We start from the raw sequence: 22,715 nt of genomic DNA on the forward strand, positions 1-22,715 counted from the left end.
ACCTTTCTTTGTGGTACAACCCCTTTCAGTTTGTTTCAATATGAAAAAGTTAATGGTTATATTTGATGATAAGGAAAAATGTCTTCAATTCTAGACATTTTTTTAAATAAATATCAAGGTTGGCCAGAGAGTTTCTCCAGGTTTTTAATTTTGGCCCTCTGTGTATATGAGTTTGACATCCTTGCTCCAAAGGGAGCAGAGAAGGGTCTCATGGTCACACATGAGGTCAACAGGCATCCACTCTGTAAAAACCTCACCAGCTTATCCTGGTAATAAGGCAATTTGGATTCCCTTTCGGAAGCCAGAGAAAGTTCCCCCATTTTTCCCCCAAGAGCAGCACTAGCCAATAGTCATCACTTTGCTTTATGGTAACAATACACTTGTCATCCCACAAGAATGCTAGCACATAGATTGCCATGCTAGTGAGCATGCTCAGGGGCACAGCTAGTTCACTTTCCGCATCTCGATGCAAGGGCTGGTCGTCATGGTCAGTGTCATAAATGTCATCCTTATTTTCACTCTGACCGTAAGCCTTGACCCATGCCTGTGTCAGCTCTTCTTCCATATATTGCTGCATATAACATGGACCTTGACTATCTGCACAGGGATTCAAGCCTACGCAGTGTACTACCGGGGAACTTCAACCGACCCAAAAAATCATTAACAATTGGGATAAAAATTCAAAATTCAGAACATTAACGGAATCCCAAGAAAGAATTTTTGAAAGGAAGAAAAATTGTGTCCTTTGTGCCCTGCCCTGTGCAGAGGGGCAATCGTGCATAGAGTCCCACTCTGAGAAGTCACCTCAGTAGAAGTGTAGCACCCTGAGGATTCGGCTGCTACAGGGGTATTACACCTCAAGCCAGAGGTGTGGTATTCCACTCCCGGGTAAGGATGGAGTGTGGAACTGAGCTCAGTAGGCTGCATGCACTACATACATCCCATTTCCGGGGGACAGATCGACGGTACTCCCACCAGTTTATGTGCAGGTACGATAGTGTCTGTCCCTGGCTGGAGTGGGAGGGGGGTGGAACATCCCAGTAGTGTAGGGGCAGATAGGGGGAGCAGTCTGGGTAAGGCTAGGAGCTCATTGGGTGCTGGTCACCTGAGCTCACACATAGAGGGAGTATATAAGGTGGGAACCATCTTAGATCAGGGTCAGACAGGCAGACAGCTACTAGTCAGTCTGTTGTAGAGGGTCAAGCAGTCCTGAAAGAAGAGAGAGAGGAGTCAGAAGGACCCAGAGGGGAAGAAGAGGGAACCCCAAGAGCCCAAATACAAGCAACAGGGTGAAGGGTTGGCACAAGGGTACCGGATCCCAAGCTGGTGGAGGGCACTAATCCTCAGCCAGAGACCGGAGGTTGTGGGCAGGATCTGCCACGACCCCCCACTAAATCCACCCGAAAGGCAGACCAAGTATAGGGTCAGGGAACCCAGAAGAGGTGTACCCACCAAGAGACCCGAGGGAGCCGGACATAGGTGGATCCCTGGTGGGGAAGGCCAGAGAAAAGGAACGTCAGAAAGGGAGCTCAGGATCACGCTCCAGAATTACCTGGGGGTTGGCCGAGTCCAGGACCTGGTGGACGCAGCACGGCTCGGGCGGTCACTCAAGGCCGGAGTGACCAGAACAAAAGCAGTAAGTAAAAACCCTGAACTGCACAGCCCGACTCTGAGTCTCATTACCACCCTCACTGCACCACCACAACCACCACCCTCTACAACTGACCCCCTGAGGCTATACCCCTCCCGTTGGGGGTTATACTACCAGAAGCTGCACACACACCACCAGCCTCAGCGGACCCTGCTGCAGCGGCGGCCGTATTGACCGCAAATCAACGGGTGGCGTAGTCGACACTAAAGAACATCCAGCAACATCTGTAGGACTGCCACACACTGAGCTTGACACCCTGGGCACGGACCGGGTCACCGCCACTCGGAGACTACAACCCCCATCTGATCCGGCTCCGGGTATTCCCCAAACAACACTGGCCCAGGGGGCGCGTCAACTTTGGCGTAGTCGGCAGGATTACGTGCCCGCAACAACCGGGTACTGCGTGCCTGAAGAAAAGTTCATCGTTACCTCAAAAAGAAGTCTCCCGCCGGTTCCGGAGGGTCCCCGCCAACGGACCCCATCATAGGTCGTTTCCCGCCGGTTGTCCGCCATTTGCAGCTTTTTCCCGCCATCCATGGAGTTTCCCGCCACTGGGAGACGATTCCCGCCATTTCCAAAGATTTCCCGCCTTGGAAGAGCGGACGCCATTATGGGCGTGCCAGAGGGTGGCAAAAGGCCACCTCCCATCGTGGGCCAGGTCGAAGAATGGCGCCAAAAGCGGAAACCGCGCCCACCAACAGAGACTGTGATGCTGGAAGTGTCCATCAGCGTGAGAGAACTGCCCCTGGAACTGACAATCACAAAATTGCCCCGGGACCACCCTCAATGTGGGCGGAGACTGAAAAAAAGAACGAAGATGGGTGCAGCCTGGAGGAGTCTGGAGAGAGCGCACCCGGAGACAAGAAGTCTGGAGAGGGCTCCGGAGAAGTCGTACCCGGAGATGGAGGGAGAGACAGGCAGCACCGACCCAGTGGTCAGGAGCCTGCTGCAAGCAACAACCCCACTAGGTTTAGTGGAGATCCTAGCACAGCTCCCCCGAGACCGGAAGTGTGCACAGACCGCGCTGGAGGGCCTCGCACGGAGGATGGCCCAGGTGCAGCAGGACACGCTGACGGAGTGGAGCCGTGAGATGGCCCAGCAGACCGGAACCCGTCAGCGGAGCACGCCACCCGAGACGAGGAGACAGACCACCTCTGAGGATGGTGCAGGAGGAGTGAAGGCCGGAGACGGCGCCAAGAAGGGAGCTGAACGGACGGAGGCAGGTAAAGGGGACGTCTCTACCCCGAGCCAAGAAACCGTGTACCTGTCCCAGCTCCCCGTCGCAGAGCCCGAAATTCCCCCTGCCGTGCCCGTCGCTGCATCGTCACCGTGCCGGACTAGGCCTCAAGCAGAAGCCGCGGCCGCGACCCCTGTGACGTCACACGCCTCGACCCTGAGCGCGACCAAACAGGAAATACCATCGGCCTGGTCGCAAGGCCTAGTACCCCCGGGCGCCGCAATTCCAACAGCGCCCCCTACCTCCGCGGAGCCACCGGCCTGGTCGCAGGGCCGAGTAACCCCGGGCACCGCCGTCCTTACGGTGCCCTTTTCCTTTAGGGTGCCCCAAGCCTGGACGCAAGGCCTGGTCAACCCGGGCGCCGCTACCATCAGCGCACCCTCAACATCTCGAGTGCCGCACCTGGGCGAAGATCTATTTGCCCAGCACACGGGCCCGGATGGGCAGCCCTTTGTGTGGCCACCGGAGTTTCACCATCCCCGACTCCGGAAAGAAAGACCCCTAGATGAGCCCCTGATTCCGGTTCCGAAGCCCATCAGGAGAACCCCGCTCCCGCTGGAAGTGGCGCAGTTCGAGTGGGACCCCACCGGAGGAGATCTCATGGGGTTCACTCAAGAAACGCGGGCAGCCGCAGCAGAGCGAGTGGAGTGCTGCCGCCAGCAGTTGGCAGACTTCGAGCGAGAACGGAAAGAGAGGCGGATCCGAGAGCAGCGGCTGCAAGAACAGAGCGCAGGGCAGAAGAGCCGGACCAGGAGGAACCCCCGTGCAGCTCATGGTCCCCGTACCACCGGGACTGTGATCAAATTCAACCTGCAGCATGGGTGGGGCTTCTTAAGAGACCATCATACCCCCGGCGACGTCTTTGTAACCCGCAGAGACGTAGAAAGCCATCTGCCGGAGGGACACAGAGGTCGTGACCTGTACGTAGGGGACGAGGTCACGTTCACCCGGCACAAGTGTGCCAAAGGACCCTACGCCCTCCATGTGCATCGCTTGACGGAGGAGGAGCTGCGGTGTGAGGAGGAGCAAGAGGACCCGGACGGGTCTGAAGATAAAGAAGGAGCAGGAGGACGCCGTCGTTAAAGTACGGTAAAGAGACTGTAAATAGTTACCCGTCGGGGTACAGTGAACTGTTGCTGCTTTAAATATGTCCCCGTTGGGACAAGTGTAAACTGTTACCCGTATTTCCCTTAGTCCCACTGACCGAGGACTGAGAGCGGTCATTCCTTCCTTATACCTGGCCGAGGACTGAGAGCGGCCACACTTTCCCCTTTGTATATAGTTGCGCTTTTTAAGGCGCCCCCTACCGGTTTTATAGGAAACTGTTGTTTTTCTTGAAGAGACTGTCGCACTTTACCCGGTCACAAGTTGCACCGTGGCCGGAGGAACAAGAATGTTTATATGAAAAGTTTATGCTGATATATATATTGTTTTATATGTTTATGTTTTATGAAAAAAAATTTGTATGTTTTGGATGTTTATTCTCTTACAGCCCGAGGACGTGCTGTGATTTACCAGGGGGGAATGTAGCACCCTGAGGATTCGGCTGCTACAGGGGTATTACACCTCAAGCCAGAGGTGTGGTATTCCACTCCCGGGTAAGGATGGAGTGTGGAACTGAGCTCAGTAGGCTGCATGCACTACATACATCCCATTTCCGGGGGACAGATCGACGGTACTCCCACCAGTTTATGTGAAGGTACGATAGTGTCTGTCCCTGGCTGGAGTGGGAGGGGGGTGGAACATCCCAGTAGTGTAGGGGCAGATAGGGGGAGCAGTCTGGGTAAGGCTAGGAGCTCATTGGGTGCTGGTCACCTGAGCTCACACATAGAGGGAGTATATAAGGTGGGAACCATCTTAGATCAGGGTCAGACAGGCAGACAGCTACTAGTCAGTCTGTTGTAGAGGGTCAAGCAGTCCTGAAAGAAGAGAGAGAGGAGTCAGAAGGACCCAGAGGGGAAGAAGAGGGAACCCCAAGAGCCCAAATACAAGCAACAGGGTGAAGGGTTGGCACAAGGGTACCGGATCCCAAGCTGGTGGAGGGCACTAATCCTCAGCCAGAGACCGGAGGTTGTGGGCAGGATCTGCCACGACCCCCCACTAAATCCACCCGAAAGGCAGACCAAGTATAGGGTCAGGGAACCCAGAAGAGGTGTACCCACCAAGAGACCCGAGGGAGCCGGACATAGGTGGATCCCTGGTGGGGAAGGCCAGAGAAAAGGAACGTCAGAAAGGGAGCTCAGGATCACGCTCCAGAATTACCTGGGGGTTGGCCGAGTCCAGGACCTGGTGGACGCAGCACGGCTCGGGCGGTCACTCAAGGCCGGAGTGACCAGAACAAAAGCAGTAAGTAAAAACCCTGAACTGCACAGCCCGACTCTGAGTCTCATTACCACCCTCACTGCACCACCACAACCACCACCCTCTACAACTGACCCCCTGAGGCTATACCCCTCCCGTTGGGGGTTATACTACCAGAAGCTGCACACACACCACCAGCCTCAGCGGACCTTGCTGCAGCGGCGGCCGTATTGACCGCAAATCAACGGGTGGCGTAGTCGACACTAAAGAACATCCAGCAACATCTGTAGGACTGCCACACACTGAGCTTGACACCCTGGGCACGGACCGGGTCACCGCCACTCGGAGACTACAACCCCCATCTGATCCGGCTCCGGGTATTCCCCAAACAACACTGGCCCAGGGGGCGCGTCAGAAGCACACACCAAAAGTTCTTATATATACAAAAAATGATGGTAAAGCAGATTATAAAGATGGGGAGTAACTGAAGCCAAGTGTCAGACAGTTCCGAGCGCCCCTCCTTGTATATGTTTGAGGAAAAGGTGTGTGTAAATAGGTGTGGCTTAAAAAAATGGGTGTGGCTTTAAAAATGTGCGAGGCTTTAAAAAATGAGACATAGTGATACACCTAAATGGCCCACGGCCCGAATATTCCCCACCCCTGCTATGGATGTTACACACCTTTTAGTAAGCCATTTTACCATATGAAGATCTTACCTGTTTTAGGGCCTGTAAGGTGGCTGCCGGACAGGTCGTGGTCGGGAGGTATGTGTCCCCGAAGTACCAAGCTTTGGTGATGTAGGACCCGGAGAAGCAGGCTCCAGCACACATAGTGCTGAGAGGAATTTAATGGACCTGCATTACAGGGCCGGGATTTACGAGCAGCTGAAAGAGATGGGGGGGGACAGCTGCTCACTTACCTCCAGTCCAGGTCTTGGAAGACTGATTTAAGACAGCTGCGCCTGTCTCAGTCTGTCTGTGTGTGTTGGGCAAGGTGAGCAGACCTTGCATGTGCTCCTTAGACTCTGCAGGAGGCAGAGGAAGGCACTTTGTTTAAACGGCTGAGGCCGTGCTGCATGGACTTGTTATTTTGAGCTTTGTTCTGTTATTCCTTTTTGTGCCAGGAAAAGGCTGTTACTTTTGTTTCCTCACTGGTGTATGCACACTAAATAAACCACAAGTTTGTTTGAACCCGCGGACTGCATCACTGTGTGAACCTGTGCCTACCTCCAACGCAGCTCAGTGAGTACAAATCCCTACAGTCAGATAAGGCTTATGAGAGCCCAACTGATGATGATACGCATAGAGCATTGTATATAGTGTTGTCGCTTCTGTATTTAATGTCTCGCTCTTCAAAACGGAGTGAGCTGCAGAACACTGGTCAATAAGGGTCTTAATGCATTTTCCTGAAAGGGAAACAAAAAGAAAAGTAGTAACGTCTTCAGCATTTCCAAAATATAATCATTTCTACAGCAGAAAAATAGAAAATATCAGAAACTTTGCTGCCAACAAGGCAAAAGTAGGTGACAGGTAAAAGGGGACCGTGCACCGCACAGAATGCATTCCTGCAGATTGTAGTCAGCAGACCATAAAATACAACATGGCAGGATACTCATCAGAACATTAGGGAATTGTCGCATATGCAATTAAGCAGCACAGAGCTTATCACTATACACGACAACACTGCAGCCATATTGCTGGGGTCTCTGCTAGTGACCGGTAGACACAAGGCAACGTTGCTTCTTCTATCAGGACTGTGCAGGTAAGAAATTGTGACACGGAAGTGGGTAGCGGTGTGAGGAGACAACTTCGGGAGCAGTATGAGCCTTGTAGCAGCACGCTGCTGTAGCCAGTGCCGGGGAGGCTTATGCCCTGCAGTATGGCTGCGCTGAGCCCTGGAATTGGCTCCATATCCCCCGACCTGCCATTCAGTGTCAGCTCGACTGTAAATCACAGGGGGCTCCTGCACGTCTACTGTGCGCCACTATAACTGGGATGTACAATTACGGTAGTTTGCATTAAACAGGTTGTTTGGTTAACAACAAGTTATCACTGATCCATGGGCTCCACAAAATAGGTGATAACTTATTGATCATTTGGGTGCGAACATTGGAAAACGCACCTATCAGAAGAATGGGGGAAGTTTTATCCCTGGCAAGACACTTATCCTCATTTTAAAATGCAGCAGCAGGTGGGACGTCTGACCACAGCTTCATTCACTCTCTTTGGGGCTTCCAGAAAAAAACAAGAACAGCCACTGAGGGAATGAATGGATCAGTGGTCAAGTCGCACATGAGCTCCAGTCTAATGAGGATAAATGCTCCACATTCTAACAATCAGTGCAGGTCTTAGCATTCAGATTCCCACTAATCAATAATTTATCACTTATCCTGTGGAAAGGTGATTGCTTGTTTTCCCCGGAGAACCCCTGCAAGTGCATCTTGTTCTAAGTAGTTAATCACTAATGGAAATAAAGAATCTTCTCCTAATTAATATCAGAGAGAACAAATGACCGCCATACACAACACAATCCACTATACCAACACCAATAGCACCACATACAACGGAGAAATACCGCCACACCATGACCAGACCACATATTACCACCACATAGTGACCGAATAATACTACATACAACAGAGAAATACTGCCACACCATTACCAGACCAGATATTACCACCACATAGTGACCAAATAATACCACATACAATGGAGAAATACCACCACACCAAATAATACCCCATCATTGCTATCCACCATCCCCATCATTGCTCTCCCCACCTCCTCCATCTTTGCTCTCTCCCTTCCCCATCATTGCTTTTCCTTACCTTCTCCATCATTGCTCTCCCCCATCTCATGCATCTTTGCTCTCTCCCATCCCCATCATTGTTCTCCCCTACTTTCTCCATCATTGCTCTCCCCACCTTCTCCATCATTGTCATATCTCCTCCATCATTGCCATATCTCCCCCCACCTCCTCCATCATCATTGGCATATCTCCCCCACCTCCTCCATCATCATTGCCATGCCATATCTCCCCCACCTCCTCCATCACCATTCCTCTCCCCCCACCACCATTTCTCTCCCCCATCTCCCCCCACCTCTTCCATCCATCACCATTTCTCTCCCCCATCTCCTCCATCCATCACCATTCCTCTCCCCCATCTCCCCCCACCTCCTCCATCATCACGGCTGCCAAAATTTAGGAAAAACCACAATAACAATTTAAAGACATATAGAGGTGGGCCTGAGTAAAGACGTGTTCCCATTAGAAAGGAGCGGGACTGCTATACAGTTATAGGGTATGCAGTGAGTACAATGGCTGCCAAAATTTAGGAAAAACTCGAATAACAATTTAAAGACATATAGAGGTGGGCCTCAGTAATGACATGTTCCCATTAGAAAGCAGTGAGACTGCTATACAGTTATAGGGTATGCAGTGAGTACAACGGCTGCCAAAATTTGGGAAAAAACACAATAACAATTTAAAGACACATAGAGGTGTGCCTCAGTAACGAGTATGACATGTTCCCATTAGAAAGGAGCGGGTCTGCTATACAGTTATAGGGTATGCAGTGAGTACAACGGCTACCAAAATTTGGGAAAAACCCCAATAACAGTTTAAAGACACATAGAGGTGGGCTTCAGTAACGACATGTTCCCATTAGAAAGGAATGGGTCTCCCATACTGTTCTTGCGAATGCAGTGACTGCAACGGCTGCCAAAAATTTGGAGGCACTCCAATGCCCCTTGCAAGAGATGTAGAGGAGGGCCTCCTGAAAAAAATGTTCCCATTATTAGGAAGTGGGTCTACCATACTGTTTGCCTATACAGTAAATGCAATGGCTGATAAAAAATTGGAGGCACTCCAATGCCCCTTGCAAGAGATGTAGATATGGTTATATGGTAGACATGTTGGTGGAGGATGAGGATGAGGATGAGGAGAAAGAGGAGGACAAAAGAAAATAAACAAGGTCAGGAAATGTATACCCATATCTGGGTGTGAAGAGGTGCATGGGAATAGACCTCCCAAAAAAAGACACTGGATTTGAGGTTATGTTACGCTGCTATCATTCAGTGTTGTTGAGAAGTCTGGCCTAATCCAGCCCTTGTTCATTTTTATAAGAGTCAGCCTGTCAGCATTTTCAGTTGACAGGCGGATGCACCTATCAGTTATAATTCCACCAGCAGCACTAAAAACCCACTCTGACAAAACGCTAGCGCCTGGCCCGTCCAGGACCTCCAAGGCATAGAGAGCCAGTTCATGCCTCACGTTCAGCTTGGATACCCAATAATTATAAGGCACAGAGGAATCATGGAGGACGTTGGTACGGTTGGCAAGGTACTCCATCAGCATCTTCTGAAACTTTTCCTTCCTTGTGAGAGTACCCCATGCATCAGGACTTGTGCAATGGGAGGGTCTGAGAAAACTGTCCCATAACTTTGACAGTGTTCCCCTGCCTCTGCTGGATTGGATTCGTGTCTCTCTCGCCTGTACTCCTTGGTTGTCCAACGAACTGTGACCTCTGCCGCCAGCGTTTCCAGATGGGAATTTTTTAAATAATTCCGCAACAAGGGCCTTCCTGTACTGCCTCATTTTATTAGGCCTGTCCGCCACGGGAATAAGAGATAGAAAGATCTCCTTGTAGAGTGAGTCTAGAAGTGTTACCAAACAGTAATGACTGTCACCCAAAATTTGGACAATGTGAGGGTCATGGGAAAGGCAGCGTAACATAAATTGGGACAGGAAGGTTGAGCGACAACATGTGGGTGTTTGTAATTTCAGCTTGTCCACTACCTCGGCCTCTGTATGCACCATCACCATCACGTCCACTTCCCCGTCCCTTGTCACACACCTTGAGCATTTTAAGTGGAGGACAACATTTTTCCACGTTCACTACAAATAGCTGGATTTGTTATATGTGATACGTCTGACGGAAAACCACGGTTTTAAATAGTGGGCCTGTAGGTTACTATTCTTCATAGCGACCTCGTGTGAATAGCTTCACTGACACACTGCAACAAAATGTAAATGGAAGCCAGAAATGGCTGATTGGGACCGCAGTTATATGTGATACATCTGACGAAAAACCACGGTTTTAAACAGCGGGACTGTAGGTTACTATTCTTCAGAGTGATCTCATGTGAATAGCTTAACTGACACACAGCAAAAAATGTAAATGGAGGCCAGAAATAGCTGAATTTGGAACGCAGTTATATGTGATACGTCTGATAGAGAACCACGGTTTTAAATAGTGGGCCTGTAGCTTACTAATACTATTCTTCACAGCGACCTCGTGTGAATAGCTTCATTGGCACACTGCAACAAAATGTAAATGGAAGCCAATATTTTCCACATTCACTTCAAATTTCTGGATTTTTATCGCTGTAATATGGAAAAGATCTGGCTGTATTCTGCAGTGCTAATAACCAAATGGAGCAGAAAAATGGTGTACTCTGGATTGCTTTTTAAGCAAATAATCAGTAATAAGATAAAAAAAATTAGCTCTGGTCCCTGATACCTGGGGCTATGTCCACAAATATCTGTAACAGAAGCAGACAGAACGTGCAATGGACCCTCTTGTGCTGCATGCATTGCAGTCTGCCACAAACCCTGCCTGCCTTGCTTTTTAAGCAAATAACCAGGATTAAGATAAAAAAAAATTAGCCCAGGCCTCTGATATCTGGGGCTATGTCTACAAATATCTGTAATAACAGCAGCAGCAGATAGTATGTGCAGTGGACCCCATTGTGCTTTATGCACTGCAGTCTGCCACAAACCCTGCCTGCCTAACTCCTACTATCACCACTGAATATATACAGCTGGATTAGTCCTCAGAAGGACTGTTAGTTCAGATGGATATATATACTGTATATGTTGTGGAATACCTATACTAACTATAAACAAGCAAATCTCTCCCTGACTCAGCAGCAGCTCTCCCTACTCTGCCTGTTTCCGGGGTAGACTATGACGAGCCTAGTGTCACCTGGTCTTAAATAGACCCAATGACGCTATATGGCTACGGCATTACAGTATGTGGCAAGCAATCCCTGCATGTTCATTGGCTCTCTAAAGAGCGCCAAACATGCAGGGTGGGGACCCAAGATCCTGCCCAAGCAACCCGGAAATACTCGCCGAGCTTGTCGAGCACAGTGATGCTCGTGCGACTACCGAGTAGTGACGAGCACATTCGCTCATCACTAATCCTTACATTTGCTATTATTTCCTGCTTTCAGCACATCAACTTCAAGAACTGACTGTTCACTTGCAGTCTTATATACAGTTGTGCTCAAAAGTTTACATACCCTGACAGAATTTTTGCTTTCTTTGCCTTGTTTCAGAGAGCATGATGATAACAAAAAAACTTTTTCTGCACTCATGGTTATTGGTTGGGTGAAGCCATTTATTGTCAAACTACTGTGTTTTCTCTTTTTAAAGCTTAATGCCAACTAAAAACATCCAAATGACCTTGATCAAAAGTTCACATACTCTGGTGATTTTGGCTTGATAACATGCACAGAATTTGACACAAATAGGTTTGAATGGCTACCAAAGGTAACATCCTCACCTGTGACCCGTTTGCTTGTAATCAGTGTGTGTGCATAAAAGCTGAGGGAGTTTCTGGGATCCAGACAGACTCTTGCATCTTTCATCCAGCCACTGACGTTTCTGGATTGTGAATCATGGGGAAAGCAAAAGAATTGTCAACGGATCTACGGGAAAAGGTAGTTGAACTGTATAACACAGGAAAGGGATACAAAAAAATATGCAAGGGATTGATAATGCCAGTTAGCAGCGTTCAAACTGTGATTAACAAATAGAAAATCAGGGGCTCTGTAAAAACCAAACCACGGTCAGGTAGACCAACAAGAATTTCGGCCACAACTGCCAGGAAATTGTTTGGGATGCAAAGAAAATCCCACAAATAACATCAGCTGAAATTCAGGACTCTCTGAAAACTAGCAGTGTGGCTGTTTCAAGACGTACAATAAGGAGACACTTGAAGAAAAATAGGCTGCATGGTCGAGTCCCCAGAAGAAAGCCATTACTGCGCAAATACCACAAAGTATCTCACCTACAATATGCCAAGCAGCACAGAGACAAGCCTCAAAACTTCTGAACAAGGTAATTTGGAGTGATGAGACCAAAATTGAACTTTTTGGCCACAACCATAAACGTTACATTTGGAGAGAGGTCAACAAGGACTATGATGAAAGGAACACCATTCCTACAGTAAATCACGGAGGTGGATTGCTGATGTTTTCGGGATGTGTGAGCTACAAAGGCACAGGAAACTTGGTAAAAGTTGAAGGAAAGCTAAATACAGCACGTTATCAGCAAATACTGGAGGCAAATTTGCACTATCAGCCGGGAAGCTGCGCATGGGACGTACTTGGACGTTCCAACATAACAACAATCCAAAACACAAGGCCAAGTGGACCTGTCATTGGCTACAGCAGAACAAAGTGAAAGTTCTGGAGTGGCCATCTCTGTCTCCTGACCTCAATATCATTGAGTCACTCTAGGGAGATCTCAAGCGCACAGTTCATGCTAGACAGCCCAGGAATTTACAGGAACTGGAGGCTTTTTGCCAAGAAGAATGGGCAGCTTTACCATCTGAGAAAATAAAATACCACAACTACGACAAAAGACTTCAAGCTGTCATTAATGTTAGAGGGGGCAATAAACGGTATTAAGAACTGAGGTATGTGAACTTTTGATCAGGGTCATTTGGATGTTTTTGGTTGTCATTAGTGTTGAGCGAACATGCTCGACACTGCTCGGTACTCGCCCGAGCATCACGCTACTCGGGATGTTCGGCGAGCACCGAGCATTTCCAGGTTACTCGGGCGGGAGCTCGGGTCTCCGCCCTGCATGTTTGGCGCTCTTTACAGAGCCAATGAACATGCAGGGATTGCCAGCCAGTCACTGTAATGCCGCAGCCATGTTGTTTGTGGGCATTACAGTGATTGGCTGGCCGCACAGCGTCACCTCGAGTATTTAAAACCAGGCGCCGCCATCTTGGACACAGTCGCTCCGGATCAGACAGTGTAGGGACAGCGCTGCTGATTTAGGGAGAGATATATCCTGCAAAATAGTTAGTGTAGGGTCTGTAAAGGCTGCCAGATCAAACAAACAGTCCTTCTCAGGACTAATATCCATCCCAGGTATATCAGGCAGGCAGGCAGGCAGGCTGTATAGAAGACGCAGTGGTTATACCAGCAAACGCTGCATTACAGTCCTGTGTGCTGCTCCTGTTGCTGAAATTGCTGGACTTAGCTCCAGGTCCCGGGGGCCAGGAAAAATCCTTTTTTTATCTAAATCCTCTTTTTTTTTTCCTCCTTCACAATGTACAAATACCCATCTTATTAACCTTTTGGTGCCCCCCCCCCCCCCCACAAAAAAAAGTGTGCCTCTGATTTTTCAGACACAAATATATCTGTTGAAAATAGTCTGGTGTAGGCCAAAGAAATAGAAGTGTGGTTTTGCAGTTCTATGGGCCATTTGTATCTAAAAAAAACAGTTTGCGTGTGTCGCTCACTGTTCAGCCGCAAATATATATATATTTTAAAAAGCCTGGTATACACCGGTAAATTATTACTGTGGTTTTGATGTTCCACAGTAAAACATCTCTATTATCCTGTTTTTGGCATTTTTTGCTGTATAAAAATAATAAGTATCTCCCTGATTTTTCAGACACAAATATATCTGTTGAAAATAGTCTGGTGTAGGCCAGAGAGACAGAAGTGTGCTTTTGCTGTTCCACGGTAAAAAATCTCTATTATCCTGCTTTTTGCATTTTTTGCTGTAAAAAAAAAAAAAAAATAGTGTCTCCCTGATTTTTCAGACACAAATATATCTGTTGAAAATAGTCTGGTGTAGGCCCGAGAAATACAAGTGTCGTTTTGCTGTTCCACGGTACAAACCTCTGTATTATCCACTTTTGGGCCATTTGTATCTAAAAAAAACAGTTGGAGTGTGTCGCTCACTGTTCACCCGCAAATATATATATATTTTAAAAAGCCTGGTATACACCAGTAAATTATTACTGTGGTTTTGATGTTCCACGGTAAAACATCTCTATTATCCTGTTTTTGGCACTTTTTGCTGTATAAAAATAATAATAGTGTCTCCCTGATTTTTCAGACACAAATATATCTGTTGAAAATAGTCTGGTGTAGGCCAGAGAGACAGAAGTGTGCTTTTGCTGTTCCACAGTAAAAAATCTCTATTATCCTGCTTTTTGCATTTTTTGCTGTAAAAAAAAAAAAAATAGTGTCTCCCTGATTTTTCAGACACAAATATATCTGTTGAAAATAGTCTGGTGTAGGCCCGAGAAATACAAGTGTGGTTTTGCTGTTCCACGGTACAAACCTCTGTATTATCCACTTTTGGGCCATTTGTATCTAAAAAAAACAGTTTGAGTGTGTTGCTCACTGTTCAGCCGCAAATATATATATATTTTAAAAAGCCTGGTATACACCAGTAAATTATTACTGTGGTTTTGATGTTCCACGGTAAAACATCTCTATTATCCTGTTTTTGGCATTTTTTGCTGTATAAAAATAATAATAGTGTCTCCCTGATTTTTCAGACACAAATATATCTGTTGAAAATAGTCTGGTGTAGGCCAGAGAGACAGAAGTGTGCTTTTGCTGTTCCACGGTAAAAAATCTCTATTATCCTGCTTTTTGCATTTTTTGCTGTAAAAAAAAAAAAAAAATAGTGTCTCCCTGACTTTTCAGACACAAATATATCTGTTGAAAATAGTCTGGTGTAGGCCCGAGAAATACAAGTGTGGTTTTGTAGTTCCACGGTACAAACCTCTGTATTATCCACTTTTGGGCCATTTGTATCTAAAAAAAACAGTTTGAGTGTGTCGCTCACTGTTCAGCCGCAAATATATATATATTTTAAAAAGCCTGGTATACACCAGTAAATTATTACTGTGGTTTTGATGTTCCATGGTAAAACATCTCTATTATCCTGTTTTTGGCATTTTTTGCTGTATAAAAATAATAATAGTGTCTCCCTGATATTTTCAGACACAAATATATCTGTTGAAAATAGTCTGGTGTAGGCCCGAGAAATACAAGTGTGGTTTTGCTGTGCCACGGTACAAACTTCTGTATTATCCACTTTTGGGCCATTTGTATCTAAAAAAAACAGTTTGAGTGTGTCGCTCACTGTTCAGCCGCAAATATATATATATTTTAAAAAGCCTGGTATACACCAGTAAATTATTACTGTGGTTTTGATGTTCCACGGTAAAACATCTCTATTATCCTGTTTTTGGCATTTTTTGCTGTATAAAAATAATAATAGTGTCTCCCTGATTTTTCAGACACAAATATATCTGTTGAAAATAGTCTGGTGTAGGCCAGAGAGACAGAAGTGTGCTTTTGCTGTTCCACGGTAAAAAATCTCTATTATCCTGCTTTTTGCATTTTTTTCTGTAAAAAAAAAAAAAAAATAGTGTCTCCCTGATTTTTCAGACACAAATATATCTGTTGAAAATAGTCTGGTGTAGGCCCGAGAAATACAAGTGTGGTTTTGCAGTTCCACGGTACAAACCTCTGTATTATCCTCTTTTGGGCCATTTGTATCTGAGTTTGAGTGTGTCGCTCACTGTTCAGCCGCAAATATATATATATTTTAAAAAGCCTGGTATACACCAGTAAATTATAACTGTGGTTTTGCTGTTCCACGGTAAAAAATCTCTATTATTCAGGTTTTGGTAGTTTTTTCCGTAAAGAAAAACAGTAGTGTCTCCTGACTGTTGTGACACAAAAATATATCTGTTGAAAATAGTCTTGTGTAGGCCCGACATCCCAGTCTGGTTTCACGGGTCAAATCGCTGTACTATCCAGTTTTGGGCCTTTGGTATCTAAAAAAAAAGCAGTTTGAGTGTGTCGCTCACTGTTCAGCTGCAAATATCTCTATTTAAAAAAGTGTGGTATACCCCAGTAAACAATAACTGTGGTTTTCCTCTTCCACGGTTCTAATCTACTCTTTATTACCCTTTTTCCATTGATAGTGCAAGTGTAAGCTATTTTACTTCATTTACAATGGGCAAGGCGCGTGGCAAGGGACGTGGAAGTGGACGTTCTGGTGATGGTTCGTGCAGAGGACGGGGCCGTGGCCAAGGTGAAAATGTGCCACAACCAACAGCCACATCTTCTCGCTCCCACTTCTTGACCGAATTACTAGGGAAGCACAGAACAACACCAGTATTGAGAACTGATCAGTGTGAACAGGTTATTAATTGGATAGCAGACAATACTTCCAGTTACCTGGGCACCACCACCTCCGGTCTGTCTTCCACACGGTCAACTCTTAGTAGCCGTGAGTCTCGACCGCATACTCCTCCTCACCCTGATGCTCCTTCCTCCCACCATGCCGAGTGTCGTCAGACAGCAAGTGATCCCACACTTGGACACTCTGAAGAGCTGTTCACTGGTCCATTTCCATATTTGGGCCCCTCGCCTGATACGCTTGAAGTGGTGGAAGAGGAGATCCCATGTTGCGATGCCCAAATATTTGAACAGCCACGGCCACAGGAAGTCGACGTTGGCAATCTGTCACAAGAGGTGGACGATGACGAGACACAATTGCCAGGAAGTGAGGAGGAGGATCGTGGTGCGGAAGTGGAAGAGGAGGAGGTGGTGGATGATCTAGTAACTGACCCAACGTGGAAGGAGGACATGCAGAGTGAGGCCAACAGCACACAGGGGGAGGGAGGCAGAGTACCCCAACAGGCAGGAAGAAGCAGTGTGGTGGCCGCAGACAGAAGGCAGGCAACCGTTCCCCGTAACACCAACACGAGGGACATTGCCAGTACAAGCGGTAGGTCTTCCATAGTCTGGAATTTTTTTAAAGACTCTGCTGATAACCCCAAAAAGGCCATATGTTCCACCTGCCATGCCAGCATCAGCAGGGATGACAAAACTACCAGCCTGACCACCACCAGCATAATCAGGCACATGGCAGCAAAGCACCCGACTTTGTGGGGCGAAACCCAGGGTCCACGACGAGTGTCAGCGGGTGTCACCACTGCTTCTTCCACTGTTGTGCGTGCAATAGAACCCCCTGTTGTGTGTGCAAGGCAATCCCCTGTCCATACTGCATGTAAGATGCCCCCTCCTCTCAGTCTTCACTTGTTATGGCAGTTTCTCAAGAAACAGCATCAACGTCCACGTCCACGTCCCACCGCAGCGTTCAATTGTCCATATCCCAGACCTTTGAACGAAAGCGGAAATTCGCAGCTAACGCCCCACAGGTCACAGTCCTAAATTCGCACATTTCACGACTGCTTGCATTGGAAATGCTGCCTTTTAGGCTGGTGGAGACGGAATCCTTCCGCAATCTTATGGCGGTGGCCGTCCCTCGGTACTCGGTCCCCAGCCGACACTATTTTGCCCGGTGTGCCATCCCCGCACTACACAAGCACGTGTCCCAAAGCATCTGCCGTGCCCTCAACAACGCAGTTACTGGGAGAGTCCACCTGACAACGGACACGTGGACAAGTGCTTGTGGCCAGGGACGGTACATCTCTCTGACGGCACACTGGGTAAACATAGTGGAAGCCGGGACCCAGTCAGACCTTGGGACGGAACACATCTTCCCCACACCGAGGATTGCGGGCCCTATGTCAGTCAGAGTTGCCCCCACAGTGTACAGCTCCTGCGCATCCTCCTCCTCCTCCTCATGTTCAGCCTCCATCTCAGATATCACCACATCAGTTACAAGCTGGAAGCATTGCAGTACTGCCTCCGCCAAGCGGCAACAGGCTGTGCTGAAACTCATAAGCTTAGGTGATAAACCTCACACTGTTTGTGAGTTGTGGACAGCTGTGAAAGAGCAGGCAGATCTGTGGCTGAGACCGCTGAACCTACATCCCGGCATGGTGGTGTGTGACAATGGCCGTAACCTGGTGGCGGCTCTGAGGCGAGGTGAGATCACACACGTACCATGCCTGGCTCATGTGCTTAACCTCGTGGTTCAGCGGTTTCTTCAATCGTACCCCGAGTTGCCAGATCTGCTCGTGAAAGTACTCCGCCTGTCAGTTCATTTTCGCAAGTCGGCTACAGCTTCCGCCGCCCTTGCTGTGTTGCAGCAGCGTTTGCAGCTTCCGGCACACCGACTGGTGTGTGATGTCCCCACACGTTGGAACTCTACCCTCCACATGTTGCAAAGGATTTGTGAGCAGAAGAGAGCAGTTGTGGAGTACCAGCTGCAACAAGGCCGTCGATATTCAGGTCAGACTCCACACATAAGACCTCAGGAGTGGACCTGGATGTCTGACATATGTACCATCCTGACAAACTTTGAGGAGGCCACCAAGATGGTGAGTGGCGATGACGCCATCATTAGTGTCAGCATCCCACTTGTCTGTCTTTTGCAACGCTCTCTGCAGAGAATTAAAGAGGAGGCATTGCAGCCAGAGTATGATGAGATGGATCAAGAAGCCGTAGCGGGCGATTACACACAGCCCAGCCTCATCTCATCCCAACGTGCATTGGGGGACAATAAGGGAGAGGAGGAGGAGGAGGAGGAAGAACTGGAGCTGCTATCATGCGTTGTAGACGGTAGTACCTGTACAAGTGTCATACCGTCGGTTCAGCGTGGGTGGCCTGAGGACAGGGGGGAGGAGGAAGAGGAGGAGGAGGAGGAGAGCATGGTCAGTCGTCATCTTGGTGAGGACACGGAAATCTTGCCCGTTACCAGTCTGGCACGCATGGCTGACTTTATGTTACGCTGCCTTAACCGTGACCCTCGCGTTGTCAAAATGTTGGGTGACAGTCATTACTGGTTGGTGACACTTGTAGACCCCCGCTACAAGGAGAACTTTCACTCTCTTATTCCTGAGGTGGAGAGGTCTACAAAAATGGGGCAATACCAGAAGGCCCTTGCTGCAGAACTCTTAAAAAAATTCCCATCTGAACACGCTAGCGGCAGAGGTCACAGTTCGTTGCCCAACCAAGGCGTACAGGCGAGAGAGATGCAACTCCAATCCAGCAGAGGCAGGGGAACACTGTCAACGTTCTGGGACAGTTTTCTGACACCCGCCCAGCTTACAGGCCCTGAGGCGCGGGGTACTCTCACAAGGAATGGAAAGTTTCAAAAGATGGTGAGGGAGTACCTTGCCGATCGTACCAGCGTCCGCCGTGATTCCTCTGTGCCTTTTAATTATTGGGTATCCAAGCTGGACACTTGGAATGAACTCGCTCTGTACGCCTTGGAGGTCCTGGCCTGCCCTGCCGCTAGCGTGTTATCGGAGCGTGTTTTTAGTGCTGCTGGGGGAATTATAACTGATAAGCGCACTCGCCTGTCAACTGACAATGCTGACAAGCTGACCCTTATCAAAATGAACAAGGGCTGGATTGGGCCAGACTTCTCATCACCACCAAATGACAGCAGAGTAACATAAAGTCAAATCCACTGTGTTATTTCGGGAGGTGTATTCACATGCACCGCTTCACACCCACACATGGGTATACGCTTCCTCGTTTCAGCTGTTTAATCTTCTTCTCCTTATTAGTGTTGAGCCACCCCCGTAGTGTTCGAGTTCGGTTCGGTTCGTCAAACACCCGTGTGTTCGCCGACCTGTTCGTCGAACTGTTCGTCGAACACCTTCGAACACCGTTAAAACCAATGGCAGGCAAACAAAAACACATAGAAACACATAGAAAACACCTTCAAAGGTGTCCAAAAGCTGACAAACTGCTCAGAAGACACAACTAACACATGGAAAAGTGACAAGTACATATAGTCATGTGAAAAGAAAAGAGGTGGAGGAGTAAAAGGAGGGGGAGACACAGATATAGGCATGTCATGCCCTTCTAAAATCCAAAAAGTGAGAAGCCGACACGTTCAGTCCGCTCCTGCCCGTGCCACCTCCGTGTCGCCGGGTTTGTGCCAGAGCCGCGGTGAACCCTGACGGCCAGCCCCCCTCTCCCAATACTGGTGCCTGTCCGCTGGTGGGTCGAGCGAGCCCCCCTGTGGTGGAGGCAGCTCTAAGCTTTTTAATTTAAATTGTCTCTCTAATTTGAATGAATACACTTTAAATCCATTTACAAGGATCTATTGGAGGGCAAGTCTCATGCCAGCAGCCACGTAATTCCAGCTCCAGTAGCGTCCACTAAAGCTGCTGCAGTTAAAAAGCTTTTATAAGGATCGAGCTCGGCTGTCCACCGCAAGGCATCCTACTGCCAGTCCCAGCCCCTATGCCTTGGGGTGCCTCCTGATGCTCTTCACTGAGTATCCCGTGGTCCCGAAGCATTTCCTTTGAAAAAATTAAGTGTCCAAACTACAGGTGGTGTAGCTTGCTTAACAGCCGTTATAATCCGCTGACTAGCAGACACTGCTACTAGGCACAAAGTATTTCCTGGGCTAGATGCAGTTAAAAATTTGTAATTAGATACTCTCGTTGGATGCTGAGAAAGCATTCCATAGAGTCTCCTGGCACGCCATATATGATTCTCTTAAAAAGCTTGGGGTAGGGGTCTAGGGGACCCTTTTATAGCCAAAATCACGGCCCTGTATCACAATACGTCACCTAGGCTGAAGATAAATGGAACTGTAGCACCCTGAGGGCTCAGTTGCTACAGAGGTATTGCACCTCACCCAGAGGTGTGATATCTCACTCTCAGGTAAGGATGGAGTGTGGATCAGGACCCGACACCTGCATGCATTACACCACATTGCCGTGGGGCAGGGCGACCAATATGCCTCTGAGATGGGCACGACAGTCCCTGTCCCTGGCTGGAGTGGGGGGAGGGAACACTGAGGAAGGGGAACCCTGTAGTGCAGGAGCAGGGAGGAAGCAGTTCCTGGGTGCATAGAGAAGGGAGTATAAAAGGTGGGCACCATCTTAGTTCAGTGCAGAGAAGTCTGAGCAGAAGTGGCAGGGAGCAGGGGCTCTGCATGAGCTCTGCTCCGGAGGCGGGCCTAGTAACAGAGGCCCAGGCCAGAAAGAGGGAGAAGGAAGGAAGAGGAGCGGAGAAGGCTCCAGGAACGAGGAATGAAGGGATCCCAGGGGTGCGGACGGGCGAGTCGCCACCGCACGCCCGAATCCACCTGCGTGGAGGGGTCAGGCCAAAAGGGGAGACCGGTCCCCGAAACTAGTGGAGGCAGGAAACGACCCTCAGCTAGAAACCGGAGGCTGTGACATTTTATGTGGCGCAGCCCCTCGCTACACCCGCTAGGAAGGCACCACATAGGGTCAGGGAAACTGGCGCCAAGTTTACCAAGAGGAGGCCCGAGGCAGCCGGACAGAAGGGTTGGTAAGAAAGGCCAGACAAAGGACACACAAAGGGGGTCATGTGAAGCGCTCCAAAGTTATCTGGGAGTTGTCTGAGCCCCTCACCTGGTGAGCACAGTACGACGTGGGCAGCCGTTACCTGCAGACGTGGTCTGGATAATAAGAACTGTGAGTAAAGGCCCTGGACTGCATCACTGACTCCGTGTCGTTACTGCTGCTGCCCTGCACCATCACCCCCATCCTCCGCATACACTGCCCTGAGGCTATACTCCTCCCGTGGGGAGTTATGCTACGCTCTGCTGCACTCACAACACCAGCCTCAGCGGTCTGCCCTGCAGCGGCGGTTCACTCTGACCGCAATCCACAGGTGGCGTAGTCGGACATTTAAACATCAAAACCACATAAATAGTTCCGCCACTGGTTTGACAACCCTGAGCCACGGAACCGGGTCGCCGCCACGAAGACTACAACCACCAGCATCCACCAAAAAGGGTCCGGCTCCGGGTGTCCCAAGGCCCAGGGGGTGCATCAGAACATTTTCATCACCTTTCACAATCACCAATGGGACAAGGCAGGGATGTCCTCTGTCCCCTCTCTTATACATCCTAGTGACGGAGCACCTGCTCTCATCAATTCGCCATAACCCCAATATTAGGTGGATTGAGGTGGGAGGCACCGAGTACAAGTGCTCTCTATTTGCTGATGATGTCCTAGTATATATCACTCAATCACATATATCCATCCATGCTGTTATGGCTGAAATAGATCACTTTGTTACATGGTCAAATTTTAAAATCAATGCAGCGAAGTTTGAGGCCCTCTATGTCTCCCTCCCCAAATCCATATAGGATTCCATCCAGTCCAACTTTCCCTTTGCCTGGCCCTCACAGGGTATCCTATTCATAGAGACCTCTCCCATCTATGTTATCTTAATTTTGGGCCCTTTATTGAACAACTGTAACATACCTGGCGGCGTCCTTGCATAGTGGTCCATCTTCCACTGTGCAAGAGCGCGCACTTGATCTCCTGTCCAGAATGTCTCTCTGGCTTCCCTCCATGCTGTCTGTTTGTGTCTGTTTCTGCTGCTTAAGGGCGGCGCCCGATCACTTCCTGCTTTTTGTACCTGCTGTGGGTCACACCCCTTGTGCATCCTCAGCCTATTGCTGTCTGTCACCTGGTATATAGCTCTGCTGCTCCCATCTATCCCTGCCTGAGCATAGTGTTTCATTCAGTGTGTGCTTGCACTCTGAAGGTGCCAGGTC

Source organism: Phyllobates terribilis, unplaced genomic scaffold, assembly GCF_046119375.1.
Source record: "Phyllobates terribilis strain yellow unplaced genomic scaffold, ASM4611937v1 Scaffold_2__4_contigs__length_985480577, whole genome shotgun sequence".
NCBI classification, from domain to species: domain Eukaryota; kingdom Metazoa; phylum Chordata; class Amphibia; order Anura; family Dendrobatidae; genus Phyllobates; species Phyllobates terribilis.